The sequence below is a fragment of the Oncorhynchus clarkii genome, chromosome 2, assembly GCF_045791955.1.
Source record: "Oncorhynchus clarkii lewisi isolate Uvic-CL-2024 chromosome 2, UVic_Ocla_1.0, whole genome shotgun sequence".
Taxonomy (NCBI): Eukaryota; Metazoa; Chordata; class Actinopteri; order Salmoniformes; family Salmonidae; genus Oncorhynchus; species Oncorhynchus clarkii.
The window spans coordinates 45,251,601-45,269,503 of NC_092148.1; the positions used below are offsets into that span (position 1 = coordinate 45,251,601).

General features: G+C 38.8%; 1 protein-coding gene across 1 annotated transcript in view; it reads right to left on the bottom strand.

Annotated features, from left to right (window-relative positions):
- The window catches only part of LOC139368361 (leucine rich repeat and Ig domain containing 1a), a 258,993-nt gene extending 257,480 nt beyond the window's left edge, over nucleotides 1-1,513 (bottom strand). The window contains exon 1 of the mRNA XM_071107149.1: nucleotides 1,307-1,513. The gene's annotated coding sequence lies outside the window, so the exon portion shown is untranslated. The remainder of the gene's footprint in view (nucleotides 1-1,306) is intronic.
- Nucleotides 1,514-17,903: the final 16,390 nt, after the last annotated feature.

The window sequence follows — 17,903 nt, forward strand, 5'->3', positions numbered from 1 at the left end:
CAGATTAAAAAAAATGAAATTAAATAGGGATGGAAACTAACTCTGCCCAGGGCAAGGTAATATGATTGATCTTTTATTGTTTTTCCAGCCTACAGTGTGTTATTGTGGTTTCTCCCCTGAAATGGGAAATGTGATAAATATTGATGTTCTTTACAGGAAAACCAGTCAGATGTTCACTATATGCAAGGCCTCCTCTATCAATCTCTAACATGTTTTCTTTTGACGGCATGGATATATGTGTACTGTAAGGCGACCCCCAACAAAATATATGTCTCCAAAGATGTAGGTCTGCCTAAAAGCCTTTCAAGCAGCATGTTTTCACTCTATTTTCAACAACAGCAGCAGTAAAATTTGCCGTTCTATACCTCATTCCTCATATATCTCATTCTCCAGCTGAACAGAATGTATTCCCTGGCAAGAAATATTCCATTTCCTAATACCATTAACCTACAAACTACAGTTCATTGTGAGTCATCTGCAGAATCAGTGGCTTAATAGGTCTATATTTTGAATCAGATTTTCAATAAACAACATAATACCATTAATAAATGCATAATTACTACAGTATCTGTTGTGGTATGCTAACACAGACAGACAATAGCCTATAGCCTATGGTGGCCCAAGATGCTGGCCATGCTAATCTTTTGTGAGGTCTTAGCACCTGTCAAGCATCACCGTCTGGAGAGCAGACAAATCAAAGATAGACGACAGCTGGTATATCTGCCACCTCAGCAGGAGAGTCCATAGGAAGGAGGATAACTTTGTTATAAGCCAAATGTTGAGGCAATAAATATCACTACCACACCTTGAGAGAGAAACCAAACACGCAAACACATGCACGCGTCGAAATATGCTTGTGCAAACACATATGCACACATACGAACACACTATAAACGTAATATTTTTACAGCAACCACTGATGTTACCTTAATGAGATTTCATTTAACAACATTGCAAAACAGCTACCTGCTACTTATCGCACAACTAATGCTGTCCTTGACAGGCAGAGCATGTAAAGTTGTCTCGGAGGGACTGGGGCTGAAAATAACACAAGATCGATATCAGATAGCAACTCTCGGGTAGCATTTTTTTACCCAGCCCTAACAGAATGAATCACACCACTGTAGCAACACAGATTTTCCCTAGTACTCTCCCCCTCTTTAGCCCTACCTCTTTTTCTCCTTCTCCATCTTCCTCTCTCTCCCTGTCCTAAATAGAGATATTGTTCCGGTACATTTATCAGCCCTGCATCCCATGATATGCTCTGCTTGCATCTGTCAATATGTTATGAAAAGTAAGCTCTTACCAGAACTGTGAAGAGAATTCCAAAATTGCCTGGTTCATTCCACAGGGCCACTTATTAAATCCAAGATGCCGGGGAAAGGATTGAGGATGCCATCGAAGGAAATGCCGACGGGAAAAAATCTGATTCTTAAAAACGTGGGAAATATGCAGGAGATGGCTGAGAGAAGCAGAGGAAGCTGGGAGGTTTCAGATATCCGAATCTGGAGCACTTTATAAAGGTGCCTCCATTGTATACACAGGCACATGCAATTCACACAACAACCCACACGAACACACACACTCACATACACAGGGTGTACCTACAGTCACATTCAGAGAGGCTGGAAGATAGAGGGCGAGAGAGGAAGATAGAGGGAGAGCAAAAGAGATGGAGCGGGAGATGGAGAGGGAGGGGGGGGCTGGAACAGAGCAAGGTAGAAAGAGGCGCTGCAGTGTGGGGAGAGATGGTGAGGAGGGATGGAGAGGAGAGGACCGAAGGGAGGGAGGGAGAGAAATATGAGGGTGCAACTAATGAAATTCTTTTGCCATATTTCCATCTAAAACACAGATGCGGCAATGAGTCAGTGAAATGCAGGGAAGACAAAGAGACTCAGGCTACAGAAACCATTTAGACATTTAGATCCCCCTTGCATCTAACAAATGAGTGATTCCCCTCAAATTGGATAAGCAACAATATACAGTATAAACAAACATATAAATGCAATATGCCACCATTTCTAAGATTTGACTGAGTTAAAGTTCATTTAAAGAAATCAGTGAATTGAAATAAATGAATTATGCCCTAATCTACGGTTTTCACATGACTGGGAAAATGTGGAGGGTTTTTAGAAGGTGGAATAGTGGGGACCAATTGGTGGTTTTACTTAGTAGCAATGCAAATATCATGGTACAGCTATGCAGACACTCAATCGTCATGTTACTTTTTAATGATACGTTTACAAACATATACAGTATTATGATAAATAGAAATAGAAACTTGTGTCTCATTAAGGTAATTGGTGAAATAAGTATAGCCAGTTATGAGTGTAATGGCTTGGCAGATAATTACAAAAGATGATCAGTATTTACCTGGCTAAAAGAGAAGGAATATAATATCTACTGTTTACAGGAAACTAATTCAACAAGTTTAGATGAAGTTTTGTGGAAAAAGGACTGAGGGGCTAAATATATTTATCCCATGGGCAAAAGGGGTGATGATATTAAGTAACAGTAATTTTGATTCAAATGTGCATTTTGTCCAAACAGATCATCAAGGTAGAGGGATGATTTTAAACATGTTAATGGACCGTAAACACACACTAACGTTCAAAACATTGGGGTTGCTTAGAAATGCCCTTTTTTTTGTCCTTTAAAATAACATCAAATTGATCAGAAATACAATGTAGACAATGCTAATGTTGTAAACGACTATTGTAGCTGGAAATGGCAGACTTTTTTATGAAATATCTACATAGACGTACAGAGGCCCATTATCAGCAACCATCACTCCTGTGTTCCAATGGCACGTTGTGTTAGCTAATCCAACTTTATCATTTAAAAAGGCTAATTGATCATTAGAAAACCCTTTGCAATTATGTTAGCACAGCTGAAAACTATTGTTCTGATTAAAGAAGCAGTAAAACCGCCCTTCTTGAGACTAGTTGAATATCTGGATCATGAGTATTTGTGGGTTCGATTACAGGCTCTAAATGGTCAGAAATAAAGACTTTCTTCTGAAACTCGTCAGTCTATTCTTGTTCTGAGAAATGAAGGCTATTCCATGTGAAAAATTGCCAAGAAACGGAAGATCTCGTCCAACGCTGTGTACTAGTCCCTTCACAGAACAGCGCAAACTGGCTCTAACCAGAATAGAAAGGGGAGTGGGAGGCCCCGGTGCACAACTGAGGAAGAGGACAAGTACATTAGAGTGTCTAGATTGAGAAATAGATGCCTCACAAGTCCTCAACTGGCAGCTTCATTAAATAGTACCCGCAATAAACCAGTCTCAATGTCAACAGTGAAGAGGCGACTCCGGGATGCTGGCCTTATAGGCAGAGTTGCAAAGAAAAAGCCATATCTCAGACTGGCCAATAAAAATAAAAGATTAAGATGGGCAAAATAACACAGACACTGGACAGAGGAACACTCCTATCGTGAAACAAACAAGAAATAAGACAAACAAATGGAAAACTTGAGCGTCAATAACTATTCACGCCCTCAAAAGTCAAAACTTTGAAGCGCCACCTTTTGCAGCAATTACATCTGCAAGTGTCTTGGGTTATGTCTCTATAAGCTAGCCACTGAAACTTGTTACAAATGATGGAGTCACACATGATTCACTGAACTACATTTTGAAACAGGAAGTAAAGTACTTTAAGCATAGGTTTTAGTTTGTCTCCTCCATCTCCACTAACTGAAGCCAATTATATGGATTTTTCCTATTAACAATGTAAAATTAACATCTGTACAGAAAGACCAAATTACACAGGAGGAACTTCTTGATGCAATTAAAGTATGCCCAAATCAAACTGCCTGCTACTTGGGCCCAGAGGATATGATATGCATATAACTTGTAGATTTGGATAGAAAACACTAATGTTTCCAAAACTGTTAGAATAGTGTCTGTGAGTATAACAGAACTGATTTGGCAGGCAAAAACCTGAGAAAAATCCATTCAGGAAGTCGTTTTTGGGGGGTTTTGTAGTTTTCTATTCAATGCCATTACACTATCCATTGACTTAGGACTCAAATTGCAGCTCCTATGCCTTCCACTACAGTCTTTAGAAATTGTTTCAGGGTTGTATTCTGAAAAATGAGGGAGTAAGAGCAGTCTGAATGAGTGGACACTGCTGTGTCAGAGCTTTTTCATGCTCGCGACCGAGAGGGTGCCTTTCTTGTTTACCTTTTACGTTGACAACGTTATTGCCCGGTTGAAATATTATCGATTATTTAGGCTAAAAACAACCTGAGGATTGAATATAAACATAGTTTGACATGTTTCTATAAACTTTACGGATACAATTTGGATATTTTTGTCTGCCTGTTTTGACTGCGTTTGAGCCTGTGGATTACTGAAGAAAAGGCGCGCACAAAACTGAGGTTTTTGGATATAAAAAGACTTTATCGAACAAAAGGAACATTTATTGAGTAACTTAAAACCTCTTAAGCTTACCCCCTCCTTTTTCGAACAATCTGTTAAAAATCGCGCAACATTTCAGCGTCCTGCTACTCATGCCAGGAATATAGTATATGCATATGATTAGTATGTGTGGATAGAAAACACTCTGAAGTTTCTAAAACTGGTTAAATCACGGCTGTGACTATAACAGAGCGTGTGTTTCATCGAAAAGCGCAAGAAAAACTGGTCACTGATAGCTGAAAATAATATCCATGCGCCACTTGCATGTATTGTTTAACTCTTACTTCTACCCCTTCCTTTTTCAAAAATTCTGTTAAAAATCGCGCAACTTTTCAGCGTCCTGCTACTCATGCCAGGAATATAGTATATGCATATGATTAGTATGTGTGGATAGAAAACACTCTGAAGTTTATAAAACTGGTTAAATCACGGCTGTGACTATAACAGATCGTGTGTTTCATTGAAAAACGCAAGAAAAACTGCTCTCTGAAAGCTAAAAATAATTTCCATAAGTCACTTCCACCAGTTATTAAAAGAGAACAGAATTTAATGGCGATCTGCCTGAAATTTATACAAATTCCGCACGATGGCGCCATTGTCCTAATTTTCAATTGAATTAATTGTTGGAAAATCCTTCTATCTGACCTCCAGTTTCCCAGTCTTCACCCGGATGCAGTTGAGGGAGATATTAGAAGCCATTGTTTTTGCAAGTGAAGACCTATTGAAAAGACATCGCCCTGTAATCATTTTGATAGATTATAAACGTTTACTAATACCTAAAGTTGGATTACAAAAGGATTTCGAAGTGTTTTGTGAAAGTTTATCGTCGACTTTTTTAATTTTAAAAAATTACGCAGCGTTTAAAAACAATGATTTTTTCTGAATGACACAGCTTCCATACAAAGCTATTTTGGGTATATATGGACCGATTTAAACGAAAAAAAGACCCAATAGTGATGTTTATGGGGCATATAGGAGTGCCAAGAAAGAAGCTCGTCAAAGGTAATGAATGTTTTATATTTTATTTCTGCGTTTTGGGTAGCGCCGGCTACCGCAAAATCTGTTGTTTACGTGTCGTGCATTTTAAAGCATTTTAAAAATCTGACTTGCTGGCTAGGTTCACAACGAGTGTAGCTTTAGTTCAATACCCTGCTTGTGAATTTTGATCAAAGATTGAGTTGTAACGAGTACATTTAGCATTTAGCGTAGCGCATTTGCATTTCCAGGGGCATACTTGGGACGTCTGCGTGTCAAGTATGCTCAAGAAGTTAAAGGACACCAAATTAAATATGGACACGGATGCAATTCCTACAGCTTCCACACGATGTCGCCATTGTCGTCATTTTCATGAGAGTTATTTCTTGGGAAAACAAAGGAGGGGGATTCCATTTCTTCCGGTCTCCGACAGGATGTTTTGGAGGAAAGTTTTCCGACCATGATTTCAAGACGTGGAGCTATTGAATACACATCGCCCCGTGATCATTTTGATAGATTATAAACGTTTACTAATACCTAAAGTTGGATTACAAAAGTATTTTGAAGTGTTTTGTGAAAGTTTATCGTCGACTTTTTTAATTTAAAAAAATGACGCAGCGTTTTGAAACAATGTTTTTTTCTGAATTACACAGTTTCCATAGATGGCTATTTTGGGTATATATGGACCGATTTAATCGAAAAAAAGACCCAATAGTGATGTTTATGGGGCATATAGGAGTGCCAAGAAAGAAGCTCGTCAAAGGTAATGAATGTTTTATATTTTATTTCTGCGTTTTTGTGTAGCGCCGGCTACGCTAATTATTTTGTTTACGTCGCCTTCAGGCATTTTGGGGTGTTGCATGCTATCAGATAATAGCTTCTCATGCTTTCGCCGAAAAGCATTTTAAAAATCTGACTTGGTGGCTAGATTCACAACGAGTGTAGCTTTAATTCAATACCCTGCATGTGTATTTTAATGAACGTTTGAGTTTTAACGAGTACATTTAGCGTAGCGCATTTGCATTTCCAGGTGCCTACTTGAGACGTCTGCGTCTCAAGTGGGATCAACAGGTTAATGTCTTCTGAGTGCAACCATATGAAGATCATCAAAGGTAAGGGATTCATTTTATCTCTATTTCTAACTATTCTGCTTGGCTGGTTAGTGTTTGTAATGATTTGTCTGCTTGGCTGTGTTCTCAAATAATTGTAAGGTAAGTTTTCGCCGTAAAGCATTTTTTAAAATCTGACACTGTGGTTGGATTCACAAGAAGTTCATCTTTAAACCTATGTAAAATACGTTTTTTATTTTTGTTATGAGTATTTCTGTATTTGAATTTGGCGCTCTGCAAACTCACTGCATGTTGGCCAGGTGGGACGCTAGTGTCCCACATACCCTAGAGAGGTTAAGTATGGGAAAACTCCAGGGCTGGATGGCATACCAGTGGAAGTATACCAAACTTTTTTTTCTATACTCAGAGGACCATTATTAGCATTGTTTAACCACTCCTATATAAATGGTAGATTATCGAACACTTAAACACGAACACTTAACCGACTTAAGGTCGGATTTCATTATTACTGAAACAGGATCCAAGTGGTATATATAAAGATCCAGTTCATTTAAAAAATGGGCGGCCTCTCAGTGTTGTGATGCAAAAATTCTAGCTAAATGCTTAGCGCATAGAATTAAAAAGTTTTGTCAGATATTATCCATCCTAATCAGACATGTTTTTACCTGGACGATACATTGGAGATAATATATATAACACTATGAAATATCAAGGAAACCAGGCCTGGCTTTCATAGCTGACTTTGTGGTTAGATTGTTGGACTACTAACTGAAAGGTTGCAAGTTCAAATCCCCAAGCTGACAAATTATAATTCTGTCATTCTGCCCCTGAACAAGCAGTTAACCACAGTTCCTAGGCTATCATTGAAGATAAGTATTTGTTCTTAACTGACTTGCCTAGTTAAATAAAAGTATGACTGGAGTTTATATATAAATGACTGGAATATTTCAATTTTAGAGAATCTCTTATAAAAATGGGTTAAAGGTAGGTACTAAATAGTAAATAATGGCTACATCTCAGAAAGTTTAAACTGTCAAGAGAAGTTCAACAAGGTTGTCCACTATCGACATATCTATTTATTATTGCTATCTAAATGTTAGCTGTTAAAATTAGATCCAATATTAATATTAAGGGATTAGGTGTCATTGTACGCTGATGATTCATCTTGTCTTTTAAATCCACAATAAGAATCCCTCCACGGCCTCATAGAGGATCTCTAGGTCTCTAGATTAAAAACAAATTATGATAAGTGTATTGGATCACAAAAATTCAAATTTTACCAATATTATGGTCTGACGGGGATGAGGACATACTCGGTATACATATCCTGAATGAAAGACATCTTAATAGAAAGTTAGCAAAAAAAGATAAGATCTTGCTACCATGGAAAGGAAAATACCTGTCTATTTGTGGAAAAATCACCCTGATTAACTCTTTAGTCATATCACAGTATACCTATTTGCTTATGCTTACACCTAACGACCTGCTACTAAATTACAAGAGCAAAAAGATATTACATTTTATTTGGAATGGCAAGCCAGACCAATTTAAAGGGCCTATTTATATAATGAATATGAATTTGGAGGGCAGAATGTTATTAAATATTAAAGCATTAGACCTCTCACTAAAGGCATCAGTCATACAAAAGTTATACTTAAATCTGAAATCGTTCTCTAGTAAATTAATAAGTATGTCTCACCCCATGATTAAATTAAGAATGGCATTTTTCCCTTTATTCCAATTACAACCGTTCGCTTTCGGTTATTTCAAAACAAAATCATATTGTTCAAAATAGTGTTATCATATTGTTCAAAATATATATATTTTTTAAACAAGCTATAGAAAGTTGGTTGCAATTTCAGTTTAATCCACCTTAAAGGCAGAAAAAATCATACAACAAATATTGTGGTTAAACTCAAATTGATAAAAAATATATATATTTTTCGATAACATTTAAAAGAAAAGGTAAACCTTTGTAAATTATATCATACATAGGACTGGTGGAGTTATGTCACACGTGAAGCTATCACAGCATATGGAAATGTCTGCTCTACCCAAAATTACAACCAACTAATTGCAGCATTACCACAAAAATGGAAGAGGCAACTGGAAAGGGGAAACCAGAAGGAACTTGTCTGTTGGTCCTTGGAAAATCGTGACAAATAAAAATATATACCAGTTTCATTTAAGGACCAAAACATTGACAGCTGTGCCATATAAATTGCAAAATAGTTGGGAAGAGATTTCCGATGTATCGATTCCATGGTACATGGTTTATGAATTGACACGCAAAATGACGCCGGATGCAAAACTTAGAATATTTCAATTTAAATTATTATGCAAAATTCTTGTAACCAATGGAATGTTATATATATGGGGGATACAATCAAATCAAATCAAATCAAATTTTATTTGTCACATACACATGGTTAGCAGATGTTAATGCGAGTGTAGCGAAATGCTTGTGCTTCTAGTTCCGACAATGCAGTAATAACCAACAAGTAATCTAACTAACAATTCCAAAACTACTGTCTTGTACACAGTGTGAGGGGATAAAGAATATGTACATAAGGATATATGAATGAGTGATGGTACAGAGCAGCATAGGCAGATACAGTAGATTGTATCGAGTACAGTATATACATATGAGATGAGTATGTAAACAAAGTGGCATAGTTAAAGTGGCTAGTGATACATGTATTACATAAGGATACAGTCGATGATATAGAGTACAGTATATACGTATGCCTATGAGATGAATAATGTAGGGTAAGTAACATTATATAATCTTCCCAGCTCTGCAGATGTTGCTGCAAGGAGGCAGAGTCATTAGATAATTTGTTTTGGTACTGTCCATATGTAGCTCGTTTTTGGTCACAGGTCCAGGAATGGCTGAAGAATTGCAACATTTACCTAGAACTAACGCTGCAGATAGCAATAGTGGATGATTTGAAAAGTCATAGTCAATCGATCAATAATATAATAATTATTTCACCAAATTTTTTTTTTTAATTTACAATCTGGAGAAACCATGAGAATAGAAAGGTTCAGTACTTTTGTGAAGCAGAAGTTGAAAAATATATGGCAAATGGAACGGGTTGAATGGAGCTGAGGGGTGGGACTAATAACAACAAGATAACAAATGTAAAACATACAGGGTTTGAAAAATTTATATAGGTTCAGAACTTTTGTGAAATAGCACAAATATATGGCAAATAGAACTGGATGGACATCAGAAATAGAAGAAGGCCAGGACTAAAAACAAACCTAATATAGCTATTGTAAAATAGATTGTGTATGTAAAATGTGTATAGTATGTATAAGCTGGAAGTAGAAGTCTAAGTGTTTTTGTTCATTAGTTTACTACAATTGGGGGAGGGGTGAAAGGGTTTGCAGGGAATAATAAAGGAAGGCATATTCAAAAAAAGTGTATGTGTATATATGTATGTACATTTATACATATTTATACGTGTGTGTGTGTGTGTGTGTGTGTGTGTGTTAGATTGATATATTTACCCCAAAAATATATGGGGAATTGGAAACGATGTAGACAATTACATTGATGGAAGCAACAATTTATCTGTAATATTAAAGCTGATATATTACCCCCAAAAATACTAAAATAAAATACGGATATGCATCTGTTGTACAGATACCTTAAAAAAAGTAGGGGATTGGATGAGACCACCAATTGCCTCATGCAGCGCTGCACATCTCCTTTGCATAGAGTTGATCAGGCTGTTGATTGTGGCCTGTGGAATGTTGTCACACTCCTCTTCAATGGATGTGCAAAGTTGCTGGATATTGGTGGAAACTGGAACACGCTGTCGTACATGTCAATCCAGAGCATCCCAAACATGCTTGAACGGGGACATGGTGAGTATGCAGGCCAGGAAAAACTGGGGACTTTTCAGCTTCCAGGAATTGTTTACAGATCCTCACGACATTACATTATCATGCTGAAACATGAGTTGATGGCGACGGATAAATAGCACAACAACGGGCCTCAGGATCTCGTCATGGTATCTCTGTGCATTCAAATTGCCATTGATTAAATGCAGTGGTGGAAAAAGTACCCAATTGTCCTACTTGAGTAAAAGTAAAGATACCTTTAAAAGAAAATTTCTCAAGTAAGTGAAAGTCACCCAGTAAAATTCTACTTGAGTAAAAGTCTAAAAGTATTTGGTTTTAAATGTACTTATACTTAAGTATCAAAAGTAAATGTAATTGACAAAATATACTTAAGTATGAAAATTAAAAGTACGAATAATTTCAAATTAATTATAATTATACAAACCAAACCTTATCAGTTTCTTGTTTTTGTTGTTGTTTACAGATAGCAAGGGGCACTTAGACATAATTTACAAACGAAGCATGTGTTTAATGAGTCCATCAGATCAGAGGCAGTAGAGATGACCAAGGATGTTCTCTTGATAAGTGTGGGAATTAGACAATTTTCCTGTCCTGCTAAGCATTCAAAATTAAACAAGTACTTTTGAGTGTCAGGGAAAATGTATGGAGTAAAAAGTACCCATTCGTTTTAGGAATGTGGTGAAGTAAAAGTAAAAGTATAGATAGCCCCTAAAAATAAAATAAGTAGTACTTTCAAGTATTTTTACTTCAGTACTTTACTCCATTGATAACATTTTATTGTGTTCGTTGTCCATAGCTTATGCATATCATAACCCCACCGCCACAATGGGGCACTGTGTTCACGACGTTGACATCAGCAAATTGCTCGCCCACACAATGACATACACTTGATTAGCGGTGGTCTCCGGTTGGGAGACCGGTTGGACATACTGACAAACTCTCTAAAACGAAGTTGGAGGCGGCTTATGGTAGAGAAATTAACATTAAATTATCTGGCAACAGCTCTGGTGGACATTCCTGTAGTCAGAATGCCAATTGCACACTGCCTCAAAACATGAGACATCTGTGGTATCACATTGTGTGACAAAACTGCACATTTTAGAGTGGCCTGTTATTGTCCTCAGCACAAGGTACACCTGTGTAACGATCATGCTGTTTAATCAGCTTCTTGATATGCCACACCTGTTAGGTGGATGGATTATCTTGGCAAAGGAGAAATTATCACTAACAGGGATGTCAACAAATATATATATACAGTATATATATACATATACACAGTATATATACCTTATTTACATAAGTATTAGAACTTGAAAATGAGCTCAGGTGCATCCTTTTTCTGTTGATCATCCTTGAGATGTTTCTACAACTTGATTGGAGTCCACCTGTGGTAAATTAAATTGATTGGACATGATTTGGAAAGGCACACACCTGTCTATATAAGGTCCCACAGTTGACAGTGCATGTCAGAGCAAAAACAAAGCTCTGAGGTTGAAGAAATGTTCCGTGAGCTCCAAGACAGGATACCAAAACATTTCTGCAGCATTGACGGCCCCCAAGAGCACTGTGGCCTCCATCATACATAAATGGAAGAACTTTGTAACCACCAACACTGTTCCTAGAGCTGGCCGCCCGAGCAAACCAAGCAATCGAGGGAGAAGGGCCTTGGTCAGGGAGGTGACCAAGAATCCGATGGTCACTTTGACAGAGCTCTAGAGTTCCTCTGTGGAGGTGCAAAAACCTTCCAGATGGACATCCATTTCTGCAGCATTCCACCGATCAGGCCTTCATGGTAGAGTGGCCAGATGGAAGCCACTCCTCAGTAAAAGCCACATGAAGTTTGCCAAAAGGCACCTAAATACATGATTCTCTGGTCTGATGAAACCAAAATTGTACTCTTTGGCCTGAATGCCAATTGTCACATCTGGAGTTGACACCATCCCTACGGTGAATTATGGTGGTGGCAGCATCATGCTGTGGGGGTGTTTTTCAGCGGCAGGGTCTGGGAGACTAGTCAGGATCACGTCAAAGATGAACAGAGCAGCGTACAAAGATATTCTTTATGAAAACCTGCTTCATAGTGCTCCGGACTTCAGACTGGGGTGAAAGTTCATCTTCCAACAGGACAACGACGCTAAGCACACAGCCAAGACAACGCAGGTGTGACTTTAGGACAAGTCTCTGAATGTCCTTGAGTGGCCCAGCGAGAGCCCGGACTTGAACCCGATCGAACATCTCTGGAAAGACCTGAAAATAGCTGTAGCGCAACGCTCCCCATCCAACCTGACAGAGCTTGAGAGGATCTGCAGAGAAGAATGGGAGAAACTGCCCATGTACAGCTGTGCCGAGCTCGTAGTCCACCTGGCCGTGCTGCTGCTCCAGTTTCAACTGTTCTTCCTGTGGCTATGGTACCCTGACCTGTTCACCAGATATGCTACCTGTCCCAGACCTGCTGTTTTCAACTCTCTAGAGACAGCAGGAGCGGTAGAGATACTCTGAATGATCGGCTATGAAAAGCCAACTGACATTTACTGAGGTGCTGACCTGTTGCACCCTCGACAACCACCTTGATTATTATTTTTTGACCCTGCTGGTCATCTATGAACATTTGAACATCTTGGCCATGTTCTGTTATAATCTCCACCCAGCACAGCCAGAAGAAGACTGGCCATCCCTCATAGCCTGGTTCCTCTCTAGGTTTCTTCCTAGGTTCTAGCCTTTCTAGGGAGTTTTTCCTAGCCCCGTGCTTCTACACCTGCATTGCTTGCTGTTTGGGGTTGTAGGCTGGGTTTCTGTGCAGCACTTTGAGATATCATCTGATGTATGAAGGGATTTATAAATACATTTGATATGATTAGTGCATACCCAAGAAGACTTGAGGCTGTAATTGCTGTTAAAGGTGCTTCAACAAAGTACTGAGTAAAGGGGTTTTGAGAGGGGTCTTAAGAGAAAGAGAGATATCATGAACAGATGGACTCCCACATTTTTCAGCATGTTTTTACAAAAAGATAGATTTAGAGTTAAATAAACTTGATTTTCCACAAGGACATATACAGAATTCTACCCTCCACAACATAACATTCACTCCAAATGAAAACTTCAAACCTACAACGTGATTTTGGACAAAATTACCTGGAAGGATTCCTACTACCAAAGGTTCTTATTTCCAAGGTCTATACAGCAAATGCTCTAGCAAACCAACAACCAAAAAAAGCACAAGAAACCTGAAAACAACATTCCAGCCTGGAACTGAATGAGTAATGTTTAGTCTGAAGCTACTTTTAAAGCCAAGAAGAAAAAATACAATAGAATTACACATTTTACTTTATAAGGATTGAATGCTAAGTTAAGGCTACCATGCTTGCTAGGACAGAACATATCAGATCAATGAGCACTGAGTTGTGAAGTGAAAGGTGTCAAAGCCCTTGAGCCCAAGAATGGCAGGAGAGTTTCACAGCCTGCCCCACCAAAATACAGAGGCATTTGAAGCCCCCTTCATCGGTGCAGAGGACATTACAATAGAGTACCCCCTGGATTTATCTCTATTTTGAACTGATATGCAGCCAGGACACTTCAACTGTAAATTACCTCAATAAGATACAATATTGTCGCTTTGATCACATCAGAAGATGTCCTCCTCGCAATCTCCAAAACACAACAGCCACAGGACAACTCTGTCTAGTACAGGTACCCCCGCCATGCTCCCCCCTCTCTCCCACGCTTTCACTCGCCTCCAGCACACGCACTGTTGGGGCGAGTGACTCTGAATTTACAATGGCTAGCCCCAAGTCGTTATATTTTTTCTTGTGCTTTATAATATTTGCCTTATGATTCCTGAGTGCTTTGTTGACTGTGAACTTGCTTGTTTACTCAACTGTGGGACAGACTGTTTGTTCCCACACTTGGGACTCTGACTCTCTATCGGTTACACGGACTTTGGCCTCCCGTCCTATTTTAACCACCTCTCCCAGGACTTTGTATTTATGTTACCTGATGGAATTGCTACACAATTTGAAGTTGTTGACATATAATGCACATTCAAATTTCATAAATCAACACTGCAGAGCTTTCCTTGTCCTCTGCCGTGCCCCAATTGTATTACTTCTGATGATATCTGAAAATGTGCATGTACACCTGGCCCATCTACTATTGCTAGCTCCAATTCTGACTTGTACTCTGATGTCTGCTTCAGTGATTTCTGCTTTCGTAAAAGCCTGGGGTTTCTGCACGTTAGCAGGAGAAGCTTATTACCTTGAAAGTGTGGGTTCACAGCTCCAATCCAGATGTGTTGGTCATTGCTGAGACGTGGTTAAGGAAGAGTGTTTTGAATACGGAAGTTAAACTTTCTGGTTATAACCTTTTTCGGCAAGACATATCTTCCAAAGGTGGGAGAGTGGCAATCTTTACCAAGGATCACCTTCAGTGCTCTGTTGTCTCCACTAAGTCTGTGCAAAACAATTTGATTTGCTGGTTTTAACTTCTTGATCCTACTTGAGACGCAGACGTCTCAAGTAGGCACCTGGAAATGCAAATGCGCTACGCTAAATGCTAAATGTACTCGTTAAAACTCAAACGTTCATTAAAACACACATACAGGGTATTGAATTAAAGCTACACTCGTTGTGAATCTAGCCAACAAGTCAGATTTTTAAAATGCTTTTCGGCGAAAGCATGAGAAGCTATTATCTGATAGCATGCAACACCCCAAAATGCCTGAAGGCGACGTAAACAAAATAATTAGCGTAGCCGGCGCTACACAAAAACGCAGAAATAAAATATAAAACATTCATTACCTTTGATGATATTCTTTGTTGGCACTCCTATATGTCCCATAAACATCACAAATTGGTATTTTTCCCGATTAAATCCGTCCATGAATGCCCAAAATATCCATTTGTATAGCCTGTCTGCATCAGGAAAAAAGCTCTCTTCCAACACGCAACGTCATGTTTAAAAATTATATAAGTTGCCTATATTCTTTGACAAAACACTTCAACCTACTTTTATAACCCAACTTTAGGTATTTGTAAACGTTAATAAGCGATCAAATTGATCACTGGGCGATCTGTATTCAATAGCAGCTACTCAAGAAAACATGTCCATTTTTCAATCTTCCAAAATCGATTGTTGTAGGCTGGATGGAATGAGGGATCTATTGGTAATGTCTCAAAGGATTTTTGTCAATGAAAATGACGTTTTTGGCGACATCGTGTGGAAGCTGTAGGGATTGCATCCGTCTCCATATTACATTTGGTTTCCTTTAAATACTCCATGAAAGGGGCGCATGGATACTTTTTTCAGATGTCAGTGACCAGTTTTTCTTGCGCTTTTCGATGAAACACACGCTCTGTTATAGTCACAGCCGTGATTTAACCAGTTTTAGAAACTTCAGAGTGTTTTCTATCCACACATACTAATCATATGCATATACTATATTCCTGGCATGAGTAGCAGGACGCTGAAATGTTGCACGATTTTTAACAGAATGTTCGAAAAAGGAGGGGGTAGGATGAAGAGGTTTTAAGCATTAAACTTTAAAATAGCTCTTTGTTGACTGTTTCTGGGTGCTACCGTCCTCCATCATCACCGGCCTGTACCCTACCTGCCTTAAGCGTTCTCGTGGCCACTTACACTAAGTCTGAATTTGTTTTGCTAGGTTAACCAAACTGGGGCTTGCTTAACTTCTTGGTGACGGGCAGTATTTTCACGTCCGGATGAAATGCATGCCCAAATTCAACTGCCTGCTACTCATCCCCAGAAGATAAGATATGCATAGTATCAGTAGATCTGGATAGGAAACACTTTGAAGTTTCTAAAACTGTTTGAATCATGTCTGTGAGTATAACCGAACTTATTTAGCAGGCGAAATGCCGAGGACAAACAATTCAGATTGTTTTTTTTTTTTTCACTCTCTATTCAATGAGGTTTAATTGGGAATCTGGATTTCTAAGGGACTTCTTGCAGTTACTACCGCTTCCACTGGATGCGACCAGCCTTTTGAAATTTGTTGAGGTTTTTCCTTTGTGTAATAAAGAAATACGGGCATCATGAACGAGGGTAACTTGAAGTGTACTGTTAGATAGAGGAGCGTGACCAGAAAGCATGCTACAGTTTGTTTTCCTCCTGTATTGAACACAGATCATCCTGTCTTCAATTTTATTGATTATTTACTTAAAAAAATACCTAAAGTTGTATTACAAAAGTAGTTTGAAATGTTTTGGCAAAGTTTACAGGTAACTTTTGAGATATTTTGTAGTCACGTTGCGTAAGTTGGCACCGTTTTTTCTGGATCAAACGCGCCAAATAAATGGACATTTTGGATATATATCGACGGAATTAATCGAACAAAAGGACAATTTGTGATGTTTATGGGACATATTGGAGTGCCAACAAAAGAAGCTCGTCAAAGGTAAGGCATGAATTATATTTTTATTTCTGCTTTTTGTGTGGCGCCTGTCGCACGGTTGAAAGATGCTTTTCTCTCTTTGTTTACTATGGTGCTATCCTCAGATAATAGCATTGTTTGCTTTCGCCGAAAAGCCTTTTTGAAATCTGACATGTTGACTGGATTCACAACAAGTGTAGCTTTAATTTGGCCTGGTGTGCTAAATACCTCTCTCAGAGAGTGCAGTGTATAAAATCAGAACATCTGATGTCTCAGCCACTGCTTGTCAACAAGGGAGTACCCCAAGGCTTGATCCTAGGCCCCACACTCTTCTCATTTTACATCAACAACATAGCTTAGGCAGTAGGAAACTCTCTCATCCATTTATACACAGATAATAGTCAGTTATACTCAACTGGCCCCTTCCCGGATTTTGTGTTAAATGCTCGACAACAAAGCTTTCTTAGGGTCCAACAAGCTTTCTCTGCCCTTAACCTTGTTCTAAACACCTCCAAAACAAAGGTCATGTGGTTTGGTAAGAAGAATAACTCTCTCCCCACTGGTGAGATTACTACTTCTGAAGGTTTAAAGCTTGAGGTAGTGACCTCATATAAGTACTTATAGGAGTATGGCTAGATGGTATGCTGTCCTTCTCTCAGCACATATAAAAACTGCAAGCTAAGGTTAAATCTAGACTTTGTTTCCTCTATCATATTTGCTCCTCTTTCACCCAGCTGCCAAAGTAAGCCAGATTCAGATGACCATTCTACCAATGCTAGATTATGGAGTTGCAATTTATAGATTGGCAGGTAAGGGTGCTCTCGAGCGGCTAGAATGCCTTTACCATTCAGTCATCAGATTTCCCGCCAATGCTCCTTATAGGACACATCACTGCACTCTATACTCCTCTGTAAACTGGTCATCTCTGTATACCCTTCTTAAGACCCACTGGTTGATGCTGATTTATAAAAACCTCTTAGGCCTCACTTCCCTCTATCTGAGATACCTACTGCAGTCCTCATCCTTCACATACAACACCCATTCTGCAAATCACATTCTGTTAAAGGTTCCCAAAGCACACACATCCCTGGGTCGCTCCTCTTTTCAGTTCGCTGCAGCTAGCGACTGGAAGGAGCTGGAAAAAACACTCAAACTGGACAGTTTTTTTTATCTCCAT